The sequence below is a fragment of the Scyliorhinus torazame genome, chromosome 21, assembly GCF_047496885.1.
Source record: "Scyliorhinus torazame isolate Kashiwa2021f chromosome 21, sScyTor2.1, whole genome shotgun sequence".
NCBI classification, from domain to species: domain Eukaryota; kingdom Metazoa; phylum Chordata; class Chondrichthyes; order Carcharhiniformes; family Scyliorhinidae; genus Scyliorhinus; species Scyliorhinus torazame.
The window spans coordinates 40650609-40671645 of NC_092727.1; positions in this window are offsets into that span (position 1 = coordinate 40650609).

Below are 21037 nucleotides of genomic sequence, written 5' to 3' on the forward strand. Positions count from 1 at the left end.
GGAGTGCTTCTCGCAGCTCTGGCTGGGAGTCTACGAATGAGAACGGCCCGGGGGACATGGCGGACTCGGACCGCGGAATGGCAACAAAAATGTAAGCCCCCCGAGATCGGGTCAGTGACGCCCGATCGCTCCCCTGGCCGTCCATGAGGCCCACTGCGGTGAACGATCCCCCCCCCCCCCCCCCCCCCCCCAACCAGACGGCCGATAGGTGGTTAGAACCACGCTGTCGAGAACTTGAACTCGGCCGCATGGGCGCGGAGAATCGTGTGGGGGGGGGGGGTGGCTCTGTCAATGGCCCCCTACTCACGTTGCGTAGTTCGCGCCCACGAGCAATTCGCCGGGGACCGGAGAACCGCGGGAGCGGCAGCGGTCACAATTTGGGGTTTGACGACCATTTCCCACCCCCGCACCGAACGCTATTTTGCCGCGAAGGCTCAGAGATTCCAGCCCCATATCTCAGAGCAACATGCCTATTCTGTCCCCTGTTTAGAACTAGTTCTAGTGTGCAAGTGTTGAGCAAACGCCAGAGTGTGTCTGCAATCTGTCGACTAAACAAGTCACATGCTGAGAATCCAAGCTAGAAGGGCCATCTCAGAACAGGAAGGGGGTCGTGGAGTGAAAGTTACGGGGTGTTGTGTTAGGTACACTGGTCTAACACTGGCTGCAACTGGGTGCAGCTTAGATCAGAAAGATACTCCCGACCTTGAAGTTAGTTCAATCCGGTTTATTGAACTAATAGCACAGTTAGCACAGTTCTCTGTGAGTTCGACTCTCTGCTAACTTAAGTGTGGTTACTCTGTCTGACTGAACCAGACTAGCTCTTAGCCACGTGGTAGAGGTGTGAGATTGTAACAACACCCTTGACTCTCCAGATGTTCATCAGTGGCAAGAGGCAGAGTGTGAGTGCCTCGTGTCTTTTATCGTCAGATCGCACCCCTGAGTGTCCTGCCTGCTTAATGGTTATGTCCTGTTCTCTGTGTCCATTAGCTGCTTGTCTTTTTTTAATGTTTGGATGACATATGTGAACGTATTTACAAGAATTGGCCGATATTAACATATACACATGCAGTGGATGTGAACATATGTACATGTGAAAACAGCTGTCTAATGCGAGAACACAGAACATAGCAAAGAGAACAAATGTTCATAAGTCCAGTCTCTGTGGCTTGCGTCTGATCCTGGTCGACCGCCGGAGAGGTGGTGGTGGGGACGACGGCGCCTTGATGGGCGGGATTGAAGCCTGAATGGTGGCCTCGTGAGTCGAGGTATCAGGAGGTGGCAAAACAACAGAAGGAAACGGAGAAGAATGTGGTTGCGGGCAGGCAACTTTGCGCAGTGCCCGTCTGTTTCATCGCACAACAGAACCATCAGCCAGACGCACAACATGCGAGAGGAGGGCAGCCTGTCGAACAACAACAACTGGAGCTGACCAGCCTCCATCAGGGATCTTGACCCGAACAGTGTCTGACGGGGATAACACGGGCAAATCGGTGGCATGAACATCATAGCCCTGTTTTTGCCGGTCTCGGAGTTGCTGCACCTTCTGCAGCACCGGGAGGTGATCCAGGTCGGGCACGTGTATGGCTGGAAGTATTGTTCACAGGTCCCTATTCATCAGGAGTTGAGTCGGCGACATGCCAGTGGACAGTGGGGTCGTCCTGTACGCAAGCAGCACAAGGTGAATGTCAGACGCAGAATCCGCGGCCTTGCAGATGAGCTGCTTCACTATGTGCACGTCGTTCTCAACGTTTCCGTTTGACTGCGGATAGTGTGGGCTGGAAGTGATGTGTTTGAACTGATACGACTGGGCAAACAGAGACCATTCATGGCTGCTGAAGCACGGGCCATTGTCATTCATCATGACAGTGAGTGGGATACCGTGCCTGGAGAACGTCTCCTTACAGGCCTTGATGATGGTCCGAGATGTGAGGTCTGAGAGCTTCACGACTTCAGGGTAATTGGAAAAGTAATCAATGATTAACACGTAATCACGACCATTTGCATGAAAGAGGTCGATGCCAACCTTGGACCACAGAGAGGTTTCGATTTCATGCTGCTGAAGTGTCTCCCTACTCTGCGCTGGTTGGATATGTTGACAGGTTGCACAGTTAAGGACCATGTTCGTGATGTCCTGGCTGATTCCGGGCCAGTAGACAGACTGCCTGGCTCTGCGTCTGCACTTTTCCACACCCAGGTGGCCCTCATGGATTTGACAGAGCACCAAGCTCTGGACACTGTGCGAAATTACAATCCGGTCCAGTTTGAGGAGGATACCATCAACCACCGTCAGGTCGTCCTTTACATTGAGAAATTGAAGGCACTGGCCTCTTTGCCAGCCATTGGCTAGGTGTAGCATAACATGCTGCAAGAGGGGGTCTTTGGCTGTCTCCTCTCAGATATGAATCACCTTCTCATCAGAAGCCGGGAGGGGGCGAGCACACAGCTGCACCTGTGACTCAACCTGTGACTCAATTTGCCGGATGACGTTCAGTGGTTCACTAGGCACGGTGATGGAGCGGGACAGTGTATCGGCAATGATGAGCTCCTTGCCAGGCGTGTAGACCAGCTCAAAGTCGTACCTTCTGAGTTTGAGGAGGATGCGCTGCAACCGAGGCGCCATGTCATTAAGGTCCTTGTGGATAATGTGGACCAGGGGCCTGTGATCCATCTCGACTGTGAATGTCGGCAGGCCGTAGACATAGTCGTGAAACTTGAGAATGCCAGTGAGAAGGCCCAGGCATTCCTGCTCAATTTGTGCATACCTTTGTTCGGTGGGCGTCATTGCCCTTGATGCGTAGGCAACCGGTGCCCAGGATGAAAAGTCATCGCGTTGCAGCAGGACCGCACTGATGCCATCCTGGCTCGCATCTGTCAAGATTTTCGTTTTCCTGTCTGGGTCGAAAAATGCCAATACGGGTGCAGTGGGGAGCTTGGCTTTCAGCTCCAACCATTCTGCCTGATGGGCCGCCTTCCACTCGAAGGCAGTGGACTTCTGCACTAGGTTTCGTAGGGCCGTGGTGTGTGAGGCCATGTTTGGGATGAACTTGCCCAGAAAATTGCCCATGCTCAGGAAGCGCCTTCTTGTCTTCTGGGACCTTCATGGCTGCAATGGCCTTGACCTTGTCTGTGTCTGGGCACACGCCCTGCTGAGAGATCTGGTCTCCCATGAACTTGAGTTTCGACATGCCAAAGCAACATTTGGCCCTGTTCAGCTTCAGGCCATTGGCGTGGACACGGCTGAATATCTGCTGGAGACGGGAAACATGCTCCTCAGGGGTCGTGGACCATATGATGACATCGTCCACGTACACACAAACCCCTTCGATGGCCTCCATCATCTGCTCCATGATGCGATGAAATATCTCCGATGCTGAGACGATGCCGAACGGCATACGGTTATAACAGTACCTGCCAAACGGTGTGTTGAAGTTGCAGAGCCTTCTGCTGGACTCATCCGGCTGGATTTGCCAGAATCCAGGTGACGCATCTAACTTCGTGAAAAATCCTGCATGTGCCATCTCACTGGTGAGTTCCTCCCGCTTCGGGATGGGGTAGTGTTCACGCATTATATCTTATTGAGATCCTTGGGATCAATGCAGATGTGCAGGTCTCTAGAGGGTTTTTTAACCACCACCATCGAGCTGGCCCAGTCAGTCGGTTCGGTTACCCTGGAAATGATCCCCGGCTGCTGCAGCTCCTTGAGCTCTTCCTTCAGGCGCTCCTTCAGCGGAGCCTTGACCCGACGAAGTGCATGGACCACTGGCTTGACATCAGGACACAGTAGGATCTTGTACCGATATGGCAAAGTGCCCATCCCATCAAACACAGGGATACTGAGCAAGGATGTCGTCAATGCCAGCTTGAAGATCCAAGTTGGAGGATGTTGTTGAGTAAACCCGCTGCACCAGGTTTAGCTTTTTGCAGGCATTGACAATTTCAAACCTTAGCCGTGCATGGGTATTCCGGTTGGAGACAAGTAGATGGCAGGACCCCAGTGCCGTGATGGCATTACCGTTATAGTCCAGGAGCTGGCAGGCTGCTGGAAGGACCTTGGGGGGCTTCCTGATGCGTTTGATGTCTGACTGTGAGAGGAGGTTGGCAGAAGCACCTGTGTCCAGCTTGAACCGGATGGAGCAGTGGTTGACCTGCATCACCGCACGCCATTCGTCCTCCAAATCCACAGCGAGAAAGGACTGAATGCGAGATGAGTTAGGTGTGGCATGTTCACGGGTGGTAATGATGCCCACTCGTAGGCGGACTCCAGGCACTCGTCCTCTGGATCCGTTGTACTGCCAGGATCAGAATCCTGTAATAGTCATTGCACATTCTGGGCGCGCCATCGTTGGAATTGCGAGCGCTGGCTTCTGACTGGTGGTGCAGATCTGCACAAGGCTGCATAGTGTCCAGGCTTCCCGCAGTTTAAACATCGGCTGCCTCTTGCAGGGCAGTGTCCCTTTCAGTGGTTGTTGCCACAGTTCGGGCGCGTCATGACGTCGGCGTCATGATGTCGGCGTCGTGATGTGGTGTACGTCGTCGCACCTGCGCAGTGTGGGTGTCGGCCGCTTCGTAATTCCGTTCGCATCGCGCATGCGTGGGGCACCGGGAAAAGCGCGCGGGATGGCCGCTGTCTTCAATGCTGAGGCGCTGCATCCGGGAGATGGCCTGCACACTCACTGCCTCGTGGGAGGCAAGTTTCTCATTTTCAGCCGATTTGTATTGGGAATACCGATTTTTTGCATGCTCATGCACTGTACATGTTTCAATCACGACTGGCAGGGTCACATGCTTGATTTTTAAGAGCTTCTCTCTCAGCACGGTAGCATTGTGGATAGCACAATGCTTCACAGCTCCAGGGTCCCAGGTTCGATTCCAGCTTGGGTCGCTGTCTGTGCGGAGTCTGCACGTTCTCCCCGTGTGTGCGTGGGTTTCCTCCGGGTGCTCCGGTTTCCTCCCACAGTCCAAAGATGTGCAGGTTAGGTGGATTGGCCATGCTCAATTGTCCTTAGTGTCCAAAATTGCCCTTAGTGTTGGGTGGGGTTACTGGGTTATGGGGATAGGGTGGAGGTGTTGACCTTGGGTAGGGTGCTCTTTCCAAGAGCCGGTGCAGACTCGATGGGCCGAATGGCCTCCTTCTGCACTGTGAATTCTATGAATGAAAGAAGCTCAGAGTGAACTCCAAACACGATTTGGTCTCTGATCATAGAGTCAGCAATATCACCAAAGTTGCACGACAGTGCTAGCAGGCAGAGGCTAGTTAAGAAGGCATTGGAAGATTCATCTTTACCTTGAGGACGTTGTTTGAATATGTAGCGCTCGAAGATTTCATTGGCGTCCACTTCACACTGACTATCGAACTTGTCCAGGATGGTCTGAAACGTTGTCTTTTCCTGCCCTTCGGTGAAGTTAAACGAGTTGAAGAGTTCAATGGCTTGATTACCCGCTGTTAAGAGGAGAAGCGCGATCTTTCTTTCATCAGACGCACCCTCGCGGTCTGAGGCTGTGATGTTCGGCAGAAACTTTTGCTTGAATGTCCGTCAGTTGGCCTGGATATTAAACCGGAGGTCCTGAGCTGGTAAGGAGCCTGAATCTTCTCCATGGTGCCGGGATACATTTGCTGGTCGTCACGGAACGGACTGAGGTAAGCCACCTTAAATTAGTAGTCTCCTGGTATCATGTCGTGTTAGGTACACTGGTCTAACACTGGCTGCAACTGGATGCAGTTTAGATCAGAAAGATACTCCAGACCTTGAAGTTAGTTCAATCAGGTTTATTGAACTAATAGCACAGTTCTCTGTGAGTTTGACTCTCTGCTAACGTAAGTGTGGTTACTCTGTCTGACTGAACCAGACTAGCTCTTAGCCACGTGGTGGAGGTGTGAGATTGTAACAACACCCTTGACTGACTCTCTAGATGTTCATCAGTGGAAAGAGTCGGAGTGTTAGTGTCTCGTGTCTTTTATAGTCTGATCCCATCCCTGAGTGTCCTGCCTGCTTTTTGGTCATGTCCTGTTCTCTGTGTCCATTAGCTGCTTGTCTGTATATCATGATGTGTGTGTCTGCATATCATAGTAAGAAGTCTTACAGCACCAGGTTAAAGTCCAACCAATTTGTTTCGATATCACTCGCTTTCGGAGCGCTGCTCCTTCTTCAGGTGAATGAAGAGGTATGTTCCAGAAACATATATATAGACAGATTCAAAGATGCCAGACAATGCTTGGAATGTGAGCATTAGCAGGTGATTAAATCTTTACAGATCCAGAGATGGGGTTAACCCAGGTTAAAGTGGTGTGAATTGTGTCAAGCCAGGACAGTTGGTAGGATTTCGCAGGCCATGTGATGGGGGATGAATGTAATGCGACATGAATTCCAGGTCCCGGTTGAGGCCGCACTCATGTGTGCGGAACTTAGCTATAAGTTTCTGCTCGGTGATTCTGCGTTGTCCCGTGTCCTGAAGGCCGTCTTGGAGAACACTTACCGGAGATCAGAGACTGAATGTCCTTGACTGCTGAAGTGTTCCCCGACTGGAAGGGAACATTCCTGCCTCATGATTGTCGCGCGATGTCCGTTCATTTGTTGTCGCAGCATCTGCATGGTCTCGCCAATGTATCACGCTTCGGGACATCCTTTCCTGCAGCTTATGAGGTAGACAACGTTGGCCGAGTCGCACGAGTATGTACCGTGGGTGGTATTCTCACGTGTAATGGTGGTATCCATGTCGATGATCTGGCACGTCTTGCAGAGATTGCCATGGCAGGGTTGTGTGGTGTCGTGGTCACTGTTCTGAAGGCTGGGTAGTTTGCTGCCAACAATGGTTTGTTTACGGTTGCGCGATTGTTTGAAGGCAAGTAGTGGGGGTGTGGGGATGACCTTGGCAAGATGTTCATCTTCAGCGATGACGTGTTGAAGGCTGTGAAGAAGATGTTGTGGTTTCTCCGCTCCGGGAAAGTACTGGACGACGAAGGGTATTCTGTCGGTTGTGTCCCACTTTTGTCTTCTGAGGAGGTCGGTGCGGTTTTTTTGCTGAGACGCGTTGGAACTGTCGATCGATGAGTCGAGCGCCATATCCCGTTCGTACGAAGGCATATTTCAGCGTCTTTAGATGTCTGTTACGCTCCTCCTCGTCTGAGCAGATCCTGTGTATACAGAGAGCTTGTCCATAGGGGATGGCTCCTAAACACATTAAAGAAGCCATCCCCTGTGGACAAGCTCTCCGTATACACAGGATCTGCTCAGACGAGGAGCAGCGTAACAGAAAGACCTGAAGATTTTGAATGAGGGACTCTCTAGGAGTTCACACGCAACCCTGCCCAGCTCTGCGTATGACTCTCCCCACTTGGTGAGTTCCCCGCCTACCATTGGTTTAATATCCAGCAGCGTTGGGATGGGGCCCTTAAGTGAGCTAGAATTAGAAAATTAATGGCCTCAATTGGCAGCAGGATGGGAAAACAATGCGTGGGTCTCCTGACCACAGTCTTAATTAGGATGGAGGCGGGAAGGTGGCTGACTCCCCACCCGCCTCCCTTCCGACTTGTTAAATGCCACCCGTACCCCTTCGCCCCTCCCACACCACCAAGCTCACCATGGGGAAGGACATTAAATTCCACCCTATAAAGGCTGATTTATGAAAACCGTTAAGAGTCACAAAGAGATAGATGTTTCACCATTGTACATACTGAGTGAATACATATCCCGAACTCAACAGATCTATTTCACAGAATCCCAGAATTACACAGACTTGATCAGAGTGATTGGTTTAATCTCAGTTTTTTGCCAGAGAGAGGGATGAAGTTGGTAGCTAGGAAAAGGAGTTTGGAGAAGGTCAAAGAGTAATTGATAACGACGAGTTAACCAATATTTTGTGGTTGACAGCTAAGTATTAATCAGGTCACCAGGAAGAACTTTCTTGCTCTGCTTAAAAACAGTGCTATGAGATCTTTTCTGTCCAACTTAGCTTAATATCACATTCAATATACAGCCGTTCTGACAGTACAGTACTTCATCATTACTGGACTAGAATGTCAACATAGATTTTGTGCTCGTGTCCCTGGATCAGAACAGGATTGCAGATGGTGGGTGTATATATTTGCAGATGGTGGGTGAGGAGACTGCAAAGCTTCCTCAATTAGCTATGTTGTTTTTTTGTGGATGTACCAAGGGAAGAACACATGTGTACCGCAGGCAGGGTGGCCATTTATATCAATACAAGAACCTCTGCAGAGGAAACGTTTAAAAATGACACTGAAGAGTAATATTTTGTGTCTAATTTTCTGTTCAGCGATCTTGAAGAAGCTGCTAGAATTTGTTCTGTTAGATGAGGGAATAAGGAATTTAAAGAAGTGTTCTTTTCGTGCAGTAAATGGAATGAAATGGAAAAAAGGTTGTTCCCTTGCATCAGCAAAGCAAGTGAAATTCAGTGATCAAAAAAGACATCCAACTTGGCAGCACAGTGGTTAGCACTGCTGTCTCACAGCACCAAGGTCCCAGGTTCGATCCTGGCTCTGGGTCACTGTCCATGTGGAGTTTACACATGCTCCCCGTGTTTGAGTGGGTTTCGCCCCCACAACCCAAAAATGTGCAGGGTAGGTGGATTGGCCATGCTAAATTGCCCCTTAATTGGAAAAAATGAATTGGGGACTCTAAACTTTTTTTAAAGTCCAACAATAACATTGAATCATCTTTCCGTTAATTCCCTTTCTGCGAATCTTGTGCTGACGTTCTGTTTTTGCTACAAGCTGTATCTTCGCGAATGTAATCTTCCTAAACTGTCCATCATCGCAATGTGGTGGGTGTGGAGCAAACAGACAAGATAAATCCAAGTGAATCAAGAGCGACATCCGAGCTGTCTGGGATTTCTGTTGGCGATACTGTAGCATATGAAACTGCTGCACCAGAAATAACCAACAGCAGAAAATACACGAACAAGGATCAGAACAGTGCACTCCTTCAGGGTTGCAGATGGTGGGTGTATATATTTTTTTCAAAATGTTGAGGAGACTGCAAAGCTTCCTCAATTAGCTATGTTGTTTTTTTGTGGATGTACCAAGAGAAGAACACATGTGTACCGCAGGCAGGGTGGCCATTTGTATCAATATAAGAACCTCTGCAGAGGGAACTTTTAAAAATGACACTGAAGAGTAATATTTTGTGACTAATTGTTTGTTCAGCGATGTTGAAGAAGCTGCTAGAATTTATGTTAGACGAGGGAGTAAGAAATTTAAGGAAGTGTTCGTTTTGTGCAGTAAATTGAATGAAATGGTAAAAAGGTTGTTCCCTTGCATCAGCAAAGCAAGTGAAATTCAGTGATCAAAAAAAACATCCAACATGGTAGCACGGTAGTGCAGTGGTTAGCACTGCTGTCTCACGGCGCCAAAGCCCAGGTTCGATCCCGGCTCTGGGTCACTGTCCGTGTGGAGTTTACACATGCTCCCCGTGTTTGCGTGGGTTTCGCCCCCACAACCCAAAAATTATGTGCAGGGTAGGTGGATTGGCCACGCTAAATTACGTGAGCTCTTACGTGACTGCTTAGAGACAGTGGACTGGTCCATATGTAAGAACTCAGCGACCAACTTAAATGAGTATGCTACCACCGTAATCGACTTCATCAGCAAATGTGTGGACGACTGCGTGCCAAAGAAAGCAGTACGTGCGTTCTCCAACCGGAAACCATGGCTCAATCGCGAGATTGACTCCCTACTGAAGGACAGATCTGAGGCGTTCAAGGCAGACGACCCTGACCTATACAAGAAATCCAGGTACGACCTCTGCAAAGCCATCCGAGATGCCAAGAGAGAATATCAAACCAAGCTAGAGTCACAGACAGACTCTCGGCGGTTGTGGCAAGGACTAAACAACATAACGGGCTACAAAGCGAAGCCGAACAGTATCTCTGGCAGCAGAGCACCCATCGCCGATGAACTCAATGCATTCTATGCTCGGTTCGAGCAGGTAACCAACAATCCGCTGGTGAGTGCCCCAGCAGCCCATAATTCACCCATACCCACCATCACAGCTTCCGAAGTCAGATTGGCCTTCCTGAAAGTGAACCCTTGGAAGGCGACGGGCCCAGACGGGATCCCTGGTCGTGCACTCAGAGCCTGCACGGACCAGCTGGCAGAGGTATTCACGGACACCTTTAACCTGTCCCTACTCAACTCCGAGGTCCACACCTGCTTCAAGAAGACCACCATCATACCGGTAACAAAGAAGAACCAGGCAACTACTGACCAGGGGCCCTGACTTCAGTCGTAATGAAGTGCTTCGAGAAGTTGATCATGAAGCGCATCACCTCCATACTCCCAGAACGCCTTGATCCACTGCAATTCGCATAGCCCTGCAACCGGTCCACATCAGACACCATTTCCCTGGACCTACACTCATCCCTAGAGCATCTCGAAAATAAGGACTCCTGCATTAGACTCCTATTTATTGACCACAGCTCCGCCTTCAACACCATAACCCCAGCCAAGCTCATATCAAATGCTCCAAAACCTAGGACTTGGCTCCCCACTCTGCAACTGGATCCTCGATTTTCTGACCAACAGACCACAATCAGTAAGAATGAACAACAACACCTCCTCCACAATAGTCCTCAACACCGGAGCCCCGCAAGGCTGCATACTTAGCCCCCTACCGTACTCCCTGTACACACACGACTGCGTGGCAAAACTTGGTTCCAACTCCATCTACAAGTTTGTTGACGATACGACCATAGTGGGCCGGATCTCGAATAACGATGAGTCCGAATACAGGAGGGAGATAGAGAACCTAGTGGAGTGGTGTAGTGACAACAATCTCTCCCTCAATGCCAGCAAAACTAAAGAGCTGGTAATTGACTTCAGGAAGCAAAGTACTGTACACACCCCTGTCAGCATCAATGGGGCCGAGGTGGAGATGGTTAGCAGTTTCAAATTCCTAGGGGTGCACATCTCCAGAAATCTGTCCTGGTCCACCCACGTCGTCGCTACCACCAAGAAAGCACAACAGCGCCTATACTTCCTCAGGAAACTAAGGAAATTTGGCATTGACCCTTACCAGCTTTTACAGATGCACCATAGAACGCATCCTATCGGGCTGCATCACAGCCTGGTATGGCAACTGCTCGGCCCAGGACCGCAAGAAACTTCAGAGAGTCGTGAACACCGCCCAGTCCATCACACAAACCTGCCTCCCATCCATTGACTCCATCTACACCACCCGCTGCCTGGGGAAAGCGGGCAGCATAATCAAAGATCCCTCCCACCTGGCTTACTCACTCTTCCAACTTCTTCCATCGGGCAGGAGATACAGAAGCCCGAGAACACGCACGAACAGACTCAAAAACAGCTTCTTCCCCACTGTCACCAGACTCCTAAATGACCCTCTTATGGACTGACCTCATTAACACTACACCCTTGTATGTTTCATCCGATGCCAGTGCTCATGTAGCTACATTGTATACATTGTATACCTTGTGTTGCCCTATTATGTATTTTCTTTTATTCCCTTTTCTTCCCATGTACTTAATGATCTGTTGAGCTGCTCGCAGAAAAATACTTTTCACTGTACCTCGGTACACGTGACAATAAACAAATCCAATCCAATCCAATCCAAATTGCCCCTTAATTGGAAAAAATGAATTGGGGACTCTAATTTTTTTTTAAAAGTCCAACACTCACATTGCATCATCTTTCCGTTAATTCCCTTTCTGCGATTCTTGTGCTGAAGTTCTGTTTTTGCTCCAAGCTGTATCTTCGAGAATGTAACCTCCCTAAACTGTCCATCATCGCAATGTGGTGGGTGTGGAGCAAACAGACAAGATAAATCCAAGTGAATCAAGAGCGACATCCGAGCTGTCTGGGATTTCTGTTGGCGATACTGTAGCATATGAAACTGCTGCATCAGAAATAACCAACAGCAGAAAACATACGAACAAGGATCAGAACAGTGCACTCCTTCAGGGTTGCAGATGGTGGGTGTATATATTTTTTTCAAAATGTTGAGGAGATTGCAAAGCTTCCTCAATTAGCTGAGTTGTTTTTTTGTTTAAAAAAACCAAACATTCTCTGTTCTTTATCTGCATAGAATACAACCTGGTAATTTATTAAGCCAAAACTGGAAATAATCAGGTGCAGAAAGCTGGGGGTAAAATGATGGACTGAAATCTTCACAAAGAAATTGGAAGGCATTTGTGCAGATGTTAGATGATTTACAGCATAGAAATTGCAACAAAAAAAATGATCTCTATATCGAGAGTATGGCAAAATGCCTGAAGTCACTTAAGGAAGTATTATCATTTATTAAAACAGTTCTGGCAACTATAAGCATTAACATTGCTCATTTCTCAGATAGAGTGATCATGCACTAAATCAAGATGCCTGGGACCAAAGATGATAATTTCACCATTAGTTTTACACTGATACAAAATATTTTGGGGGTGTTCGTTTATGGAAATGTGACTGTGCAACAAAGGAGGATAATGAGTCCCCTAAAGCCAGACAAGTTGCGAGACATCATCTTGGGGACTTCTGAAATCAGTGTGCATTCCCAAAGCCTGTTGTACAGAGGCAGCCTAAGGATCAGGAATACCAGTTGCCTGTTGTAGCGTAGTTCACTTAACCCCTTGGGTGTGTTCCACCATTCACTTAAACCATGGCTGGTCTGTAGAAAGCTCATAACTAGCCTTTAAATTCAACCAAGACAAATGTTTGGTTCTCCGACTTAGACGCCATGAGTTGGGCTTCTTGCAATAATTAAAACACTACCGTTACTTTAACCAAGGAATTAAAAATATATAATTAAAATTGTTAGTGATTTACCATTAGCCTCTTTAGTAAGGCGGTCACATTCCTATAAATGAGGACCCCAAAAATATTTTGTATTGATATAAATGTAACGGTAAAATTATAGCCTTTGATCCTTTGCATCTTAATTTAGTTCCTTTTCACTCTATCTGAGAGAATCCCAAAAGATGCACTGGGGCACCTCCTAGACGTCGCCACTCAAGGACTGCACAGGAATTGCCCAGGAAGTTTAAACTTCTGCTGGGCATTTACTTTACACCTGGAACCATCCGAAACTGGGCAGGGTGGATGAGAAATATATAGATTCCGATCTGGCAATTCAAAGGTAGCCGAGTGACAATCCAACGATGATTGCCATTCCATGGAAGTTCCGGCCTACTGATTTTCCACTAACAGGTGATTAGCCCTATTCCCAATTCTTCCCGGTCGAACAATTCCATCTACCTATCTTCACAGAATGTCTGTTATCAATGCACCCAATTTCCGCTGAATCCATTGTTATTGTTCAATTCAATGTTCTTCCCCAGTCGCTTGTTCCACATCTCAATTATCCTCCAGTTGAAAACATTTAGTATGAAGTCCTTCCTCAATCACTAATTCTTAAATTGTATCTGATGATACTTGACCATTTGCTAGATCAAACTCAATCATCTGCATCAACTCCATTCCGGGCAGCATGGTGGCGCAGTGGGTTAGCCCTGCAGCCTCACGGTGCTGAGGTCCCAGGTTCGATCCCGGCTCTAGGTCACTGTCCGTGTGGAGTTTGCACATTCTCCCCGTGTTTGCATGGGTTTCGCACCCGCAACCCAAACATGTGCAGGCTAGGTGGATTGGCCACGCTAAATTGCCCTTAATTGGAAAAAATTAATTGGGTACTCTAAATTTATAAAATAAAACTCCATTCCTAATCTTGAAAACTTTAATGTGGTGATGACAGGCCATTAACATCCAGGGCTCCACTTTGTTCAACTGCAGGCTACCTTTGATTTCCAGAAGTTTCCATAATAGTCAGATTAATAAATACCACAACAATGAGGTGAAAGAGTTTGACATTCTTTTTTAAAAAAAAATTTCAAATACAATTAAGGGGAAATTTAGCATGGCCAATCTACCTACCCTGCACATCTTTGGGTTGTGGGGGTGAGACCCACAGAGACACGGGGAGAATGGGCAAACTCCACATGGACAGTAACACAGGGCCGGTATTGAACCTGGGTCCTCGATGGTGTAAGGCAGCAGTGCTAACTACTGCACCACCGTGCTACCCATTTCAACATCTATTTCTGAGAAGGGTTTCATGGATTTCACTTCCTCATTTGTGACTGCACTTCTGGAGGCTTGGAAGACCTTATAGTTTGAGAAGATTCCCTTCTTTAGTCCGCCTGATGCCCAACTACACGTTTGTGCAAATATTTGGAGGAGAGTTTGGTGGATGTTTTGTTCCTTTTTGTTGAAATGATGTATTTGTGTTTGCCCAACATGCAGTGTAGTTTTGACTGGTTCATAAGTAGGGCTCTGGAATATTTTATTTTCTTAAATGCAATCAATCACTTTAAAGCATTTAATGGTCTGTCCAAAGTAGAAGCAATGCAGTGGAATTTAAATAGGTTTTTAACCATAAAATAAAAGTGACATCATTCTACTTTCAGAAGATCCTCTTGGTGAATCTGAAAGTAAAGCAATAAAAAAGGGCAGGTTAAAAGTGACAGGAGGTTGTTACAATCTCATGTGATGTTAAAACTGGACAGGAAGATCCCAGAATGGAACCGTGGCTCAAAAGACCTTGGGCGGGATTCGCCATCCAGCAACGCCGGAATCGGGAAACGCAATCGGGTGGAGAATCATTCATCAGCCGGAATTTGAGACTGGTGCCTGGCAGCCAACGGAATGCTATGCTGCAGTACCTTAACAATGGTGTGAATGCATTCCACGCCGCACGCTGGCATGGGCATACAAATTGTACAGGAAGCACGCTTGGCATATCAGTAACCCGATTTGAAATAACACAAGTGCATCTTGCAGAAGGAATTATCAAATCGGAAAATAGGTGCCGTGGCTGCTGAGGGAGAGAGAGAGAGAGGGTACAAAAAGTGTCCAACATTATTATAATGTGCTGAGAGTTGTGCTTCTGGTTGGGGGGGGGGGGGGTAGCGGAGGCGCCCAAGTGGGTCATGGGGTTGGGGTGGTCGGGCTTGGACCACCATTGCCGCAGCCAACAAGGCAGCCATGCAGCTGCACACGCCGTTGACTGCCCACTGTGAACTTAGGACCATGGATCGTATGGATACCTCTCCAGGTCACCGTCCTAGGTACCCTCTGGCCCCAGCTGAACCCTCAATGGGATAGGTGTGCTCCAGTGCAACGAGTGCCATCTTCTTGGCTGGGATGAGAGTGAGAGTGTGTGGGGAGTGGAGTGCCTATATGCAGTTCCTGCCTGTCAGGCTCTCGAGTGCGAATCCTGATCCGGCGAATCAGACACAGCGTTCTTTGGAATTTCACTAGTTCATGTGGTGCCAGTGCTAGCTCATTAGGATGTCCTGAATCATTCCGAGACCAGCATCGCCTTCGGGTCCATAGAACTCACGTGATTCAGTCCCAGCGTTAGCACTTAGTCTCTGTGATATCTGCAGTAATCACCAGTGGCAGATTCACCACCTACACAATGCCACACAATCATTGAAAATCTGCCCCCTCTCTTGTCGGACAAGGTAACACACAATAGAAGGGAGCAAAACAGAATCCATGTTGCGGATGGAGCTGCGGGGTGGGGGGTGGGCATGAGGATGGTAAGGATGCGTACATCTCCATGAGCCCTAAGGAGAAGATGATAATCTGCAAAAAGAGCCCATAACATCCTGTATCACTAATGACATTGAAGATGAAGAATGGTCATGCTTTATTCCTCTTCTCAATTGAACATTGTCCTGCTCTCTGCCGGAATGAGCAAGCTGGACATGGTGTGACCTATTTCTGTCCTCTCCATCTCTCTTTCTACACCTTAAGCCTGTCCCATTGAGATGTCCTGCTGTCAGGCACCCAAAAACTCTCGCATTCAACAACAGCCCGAGAAGAAAGAGAGGCAGCAACAGGACAGCAGTGATGAAGACGCTGCAACACTGGATCTCACCAATCCAGCCACCAGCTTAGATACAGGCACAACATACTTTAGAGGCAGGTATCTGGTTAGGTTCACTGACAATTCACCGGGCTGCAGCTAGGCCAGGGGGAAAGGATAGTTTGAGTGCGAACTGCCACGGACAGAAGTTATGTGGTTTACTATTATCCATAATCAAGGTGTTTTGGACATGAGTGTGATGCCTTACTCACTCGACCCCCACACTTTGGCATTCACACAAAGAAGAGATATAGATGGGGAAAAAAAGATAATGGCCGGGATTTTCCAGCCCCTGCAGCATGTATTCCGATGGCGGAGGTGGTTCACTATTGGCCAGTGGTGGGATCTTCCAGTTCCGCCGATGTCTACAGCATTTTGCATGGCTCGTCTGTCATGTCATGAGGCTGGGGGCGATCACCATCGATGGGACCGGAGCATCCATCCGGCGGGATGAGCTGGAAATTCCTTCCGAGTACAATTGCAATTTGGTAATATTTTAGTCTCTTTTGTAGCAGGCCCATAGACTCAAAGGAAGTGACTCGTGGGAATGCCAGAAAAAAATCATAAATCTGAGGACTGGGAGCAATTTAGAATCCAGTAAAAGAAGACCAAGAAATTGATTAAGAAAAGAAAACAGAATACAAATGTAAACTAGCGAGAAACATAAATGCAGTCTGTGGAAGCTTCTTTCGGTATGTGAAAAGGAAAACATTAGCAAAGACAAATGTAGGCCCATTAGAGGTGGGGACAGGAGAACTTATAATAGAGAACAGGAAAATGGTGAAAAGACTAAATACTTACTTTGCATCGGTCTTCAGTGAAGATACGGAAAATCCCCCCAGATGTGACAAAGGGACTTGTGAAACCGAGGAACTGAAATAAATAAATAAGATTAGAAAAGAGGTAGTACTTGCAAAGTTAATTGGGTTGAAGGTTGGTGAACCACCTAAATCAGGTGCATTTCAATCCAGAGTGTTGAAGGAGGTGGCGAAAGATGTAAATTGCTGGTTATCTTTCAAATGCTATAGATTCTGGAAAGGTTACTGCAGTCTGGAAAGTAGCCAATGTAACCCTATTATTGAAGAAGGGAGGAAGATGGAGAACTACAGACCCATGCATTTGATGCCAGTAGTAAGGAAAATGTTATAAGCCATTATAAAGGATTGTTTAACTGGACATTTAGAAAAAATGGTAAAATCGGGCAACATGGATTTCTAAAAGAGACAAAAGCAAATTACTGCAGATGCTGGAAGCTGAAACAAAAACAAAAATGCTGGATAATCTCGGCAGGCCTGACAGCATCTGTGGAGAGAGAATGGAGCTAACATTTTGAGTACAAAGAGTCATCCAGACTTGAAATGCTCGCTCTGTTTTGTCTCCACAGATGCTGTCAGACCTGCTGAGATTATCCAGCATTTTGTGCTTTTGTATCATGTTTGACAAAGTTTATGAGGATAGTTCTTGTTGTATTGATAAAGAAGTATCAGTGGCTGTACTGTATTTGCATCTTTAGAAGTCTTTTGATAAGGTCCCACACAAGAGGTTAGTAAATAAAATTAGAGCGCATGGGACTGCGGCATAAAAACAAGTATGGATTGAGAATTGATTAACAGACAGAAAGCAGAGAATAGGACGAAAAGATCATTTTCAGGATAACAGTGGGGTACCACAAGGATCAGTGCTGGATCTACAGTTGTTTATAATCTAGGTAAATAAATTGGATGTGGGGGCCATTTGTAATTTTTCCATATTTGCGGATTACACCAAACTGGGTGGGAATGCAAGTTGTGAGCAGCACACCAGAAGGCTTCTAAAGGATTGGACAGGCTAAGTAAAGGACCTAGAAGTGCAGGTGTACGGAGGGACCTGGGTGTCCTTGTTCATGATTCACTAAAAGTTAGCATGCATTGCAGGAATTAGGAAGGCAAATGGTATATTGGACATCATTGGTAAGGGATTTGAGCACATGATTAAAGGTGTCTTGCTGCAATTGTATTGGGTCTTGATGGGACCTCACCTGGAGAATTGTGTCCAGTTTTGTTCACCTTAGCTAAGGAGGGATATACATGCCATAAAGGGAGTGAAATGGAGGTTCACCAGATTAATCTCTGGGATGACAGAATTGTTTCAGGAGGAGAGATAGTGGAGATTGGGTCTGTATTCCCGAGACTATCGAAGAATGAAGGTGACCTAATTGAAACTGACAAAATTCTTACAGGGCTTCCAGGATATTGGTAAGCGGGGGGAGGGGGGGATTTTCCATACCCCCCATGCCGTGTTTCTCAGCGATGGGAGATGGTCGCAATTGGCTGGCAGTGGGACTATCTGGTCCCGCTGCTGTCAGTGGGATCTCCCATTGAATACACCCCATGCCGCCGGGAGATCCATGGCAAGTGTTCACCATTAGCAGGAAAAGAAGATTCCGCTCGTGAGAACGTCCGTAAAATACCCCCCATGATGTTTCTCTTGCCTGGTGACTCTAGAACCAGGAGACAGTTTCAAAATAAGGGGCAGACCATTTAAGACTGACTTGAGGAAGAACTTCTTCCCTCAGAGGTTGGTGAATCTTTGGAATTCTTTATCTCACAGGGCTGTGGAGCCCAGTTATTGAGCATGTTCAACACTGAAATTGATAGATTTCTGCAGTTTAATAGCATCAAGGGATATGGAGATCATGTGGGTAAGTGACATTGTGGTGGATGATCAGTCATGATCTAATTTAGAGTTTCCCAAACTGCGTTATGCAATGGAAGCGAGTATCTAAAGTAAATATTGGTCCCTTAATAGCAGAGACAGGAGACATTATTATGGGGAATGAGGGAATAGCAGAGGCAATGAGCAAGTATTTAGTGTCAGCTTTCGTAGTGGAAAATACAAGTTGCAAACCAAGTAGACTGTATCCTAGGGGCCAGAAAGAATCAGGAAATTAATGTAACTAATATCAGCAGAGAAAGAGTATTCGAGAAATGTAACGGAATAAATTCCGACAAATCTTCAGGACCTGATGGCCTGCATCCAAAGGTTCTAAAAGAGATAGCTGCAGAGCTTTCTTAGATTCGGTAATTATGCCATTAGTTTTGCAAAGATTCTTGCATTTCAAGGAAGGAGGGAGAGGGAAAGCAGGGAACTACTCGCCAATAGCCTACAAGAATCATTGGGAAAATTCTGGAATCTATTGTTTAAGAAAATTTAATTAAAGCACATAGAAAAGTATAGAACATAGAACATTACAGCGCAGTTCAGGCCCTTCGGCCCGCATTGTTGCACCGATCTGTGAAACCACTCTAAAGCCCATCTACACTATTCCCTTATCGTCCATATGTCTATCCAATGACCATTTGAATGCCCTTCGTGTTGGCGAGTCCACTACCGTTGCCGGCATGGCATTCCACGCCCTTACTACACTCTGAGTAAAGAACCTACTTCTGACATCTGTCCTATATCTATCTCCCCTCAATTTAAAGCTATGTCCCCTCGTGCTAGACATCACCATCCGAGGAAAAAGGTTATCACTGTCTACTCTATCCAATCCTCTGATCATCTTGTATGCCTTCTTGTAGAGTATGATTAGAACAAGTCAGCACGGTTTTACTAAAGGGAAATCCTGTTTTTAAATTTTATGACAGCTTTTTGAGACTTTAACTAGGAGGATAGATAAAAGGAAATAGTAGATGTCACATATCTGGATTTCCAAAAGGCATTGCAGAAGGTGCCACCCAAAAGGCTAATCGGCAGGATAAGGGGCTCATGAAGTTGGGGATGATATATTGGCTTAGATAGAAGATTGGTTAATAGACAGGAAGTAGGGGGCAGGATTATCCAAGAATGGGGCTATGTCCCCACGCCAGCGGCAAAATGTGAGCATTTCACTCTGGACTTTCCTTAAAATTCTGCAGATACGGGGCCCTGCACTTCTGGTCGGGGGTCTGCGCATGCGCATGTCGGCGGCCTGCGGTGGCCGCCCCGTGCGACATGGCGGACTCAGCCCGTGGAGCGGCACCGGGAATGTAGGTCTCCCTGAGATCGCCCGCGCCCACGGATCGGTGCCGCCCGATTGATTTCCTGGTCACCTGTGAGGGCCCCCCCACCCCCCGGGACCCCACCACCCGGTGAAGGATGGGTCCAACAGGGGGCCATTCCCGACAGGCAAAACGTGAATAGAACCATGGCATTGGGAACTCGGCCAATTGTCCTCGCAGAGTCGCGGCAGGGGCCTCTGTCAATGGCCCCTTACCCGCGCCACGTAGACAGCGCGTCCGTGATTCGCTGCGATTCTCCGGGATCTGGAGAATCGCGGGAGCGCCATCGCGCTGGACTTTGGCGTCAATGCCCATTCTCCGCACCCACGCCAATCGTGATTTTGACGTGGAGGCTCGGAGAATCCCGCAAGAGAGAGGAAATAAATGAGGAATTTTTAAAAAGTTTTTTATTTTGTTATTTTAGAGTACCCAGTTAATTTTATTCAATTAAGGTGCAATTTATCGTGGCCAATCCACAAATACTGCACATCTTTGGGCTGTGGTGGCGAAACCCATGCAAACACGGGGAGAATGTGCAAACTCCACACGGCAGTGACCCGGAGCCGGGATCGAACCTGGGACCTCAGTGCCGTGAGGCAGCAGGGCTAACCCACTGCGCCACCCTGCAACCCAGAATTTTAAAATTGGCAGACTTTCACTAATGCAGTCCCACACGAATCAGTGTTGGAGCCAATCTATAATAATGACTTAGATTAAGAGACAGAGACTAATGTATATAAATTTGCTGTTGATACAAAGCTAAGCTGTGGAGAGGACAGAGAGGTTGCAAAGAGATATAAAGAGGTTAAGCAAATGGATAACAAGATGGCAGACTGATTAATGTGTGAATTGGGAAATTATTCACTTCAGTTGTAAGAATGCCAATGAAGATTACTTTTTAAAAGATGTGAAACTTGTGTGCTCATACAAGGATTGCAGAAAGTTAGTGTACAGATACATCAAGCAATTATGTAAGCAAATGACCTGTTGGCCATTATTGCAAGGATCTTGGAGTACAGGAAGAAAGAAGCCTTGTTATAATTGTATAGGGCTTTGCTGAGACCACGCTTGGAATACAGGGCACAATTTAGTCTCTATTTTAAAGGAAGGATATACTTTCATTGG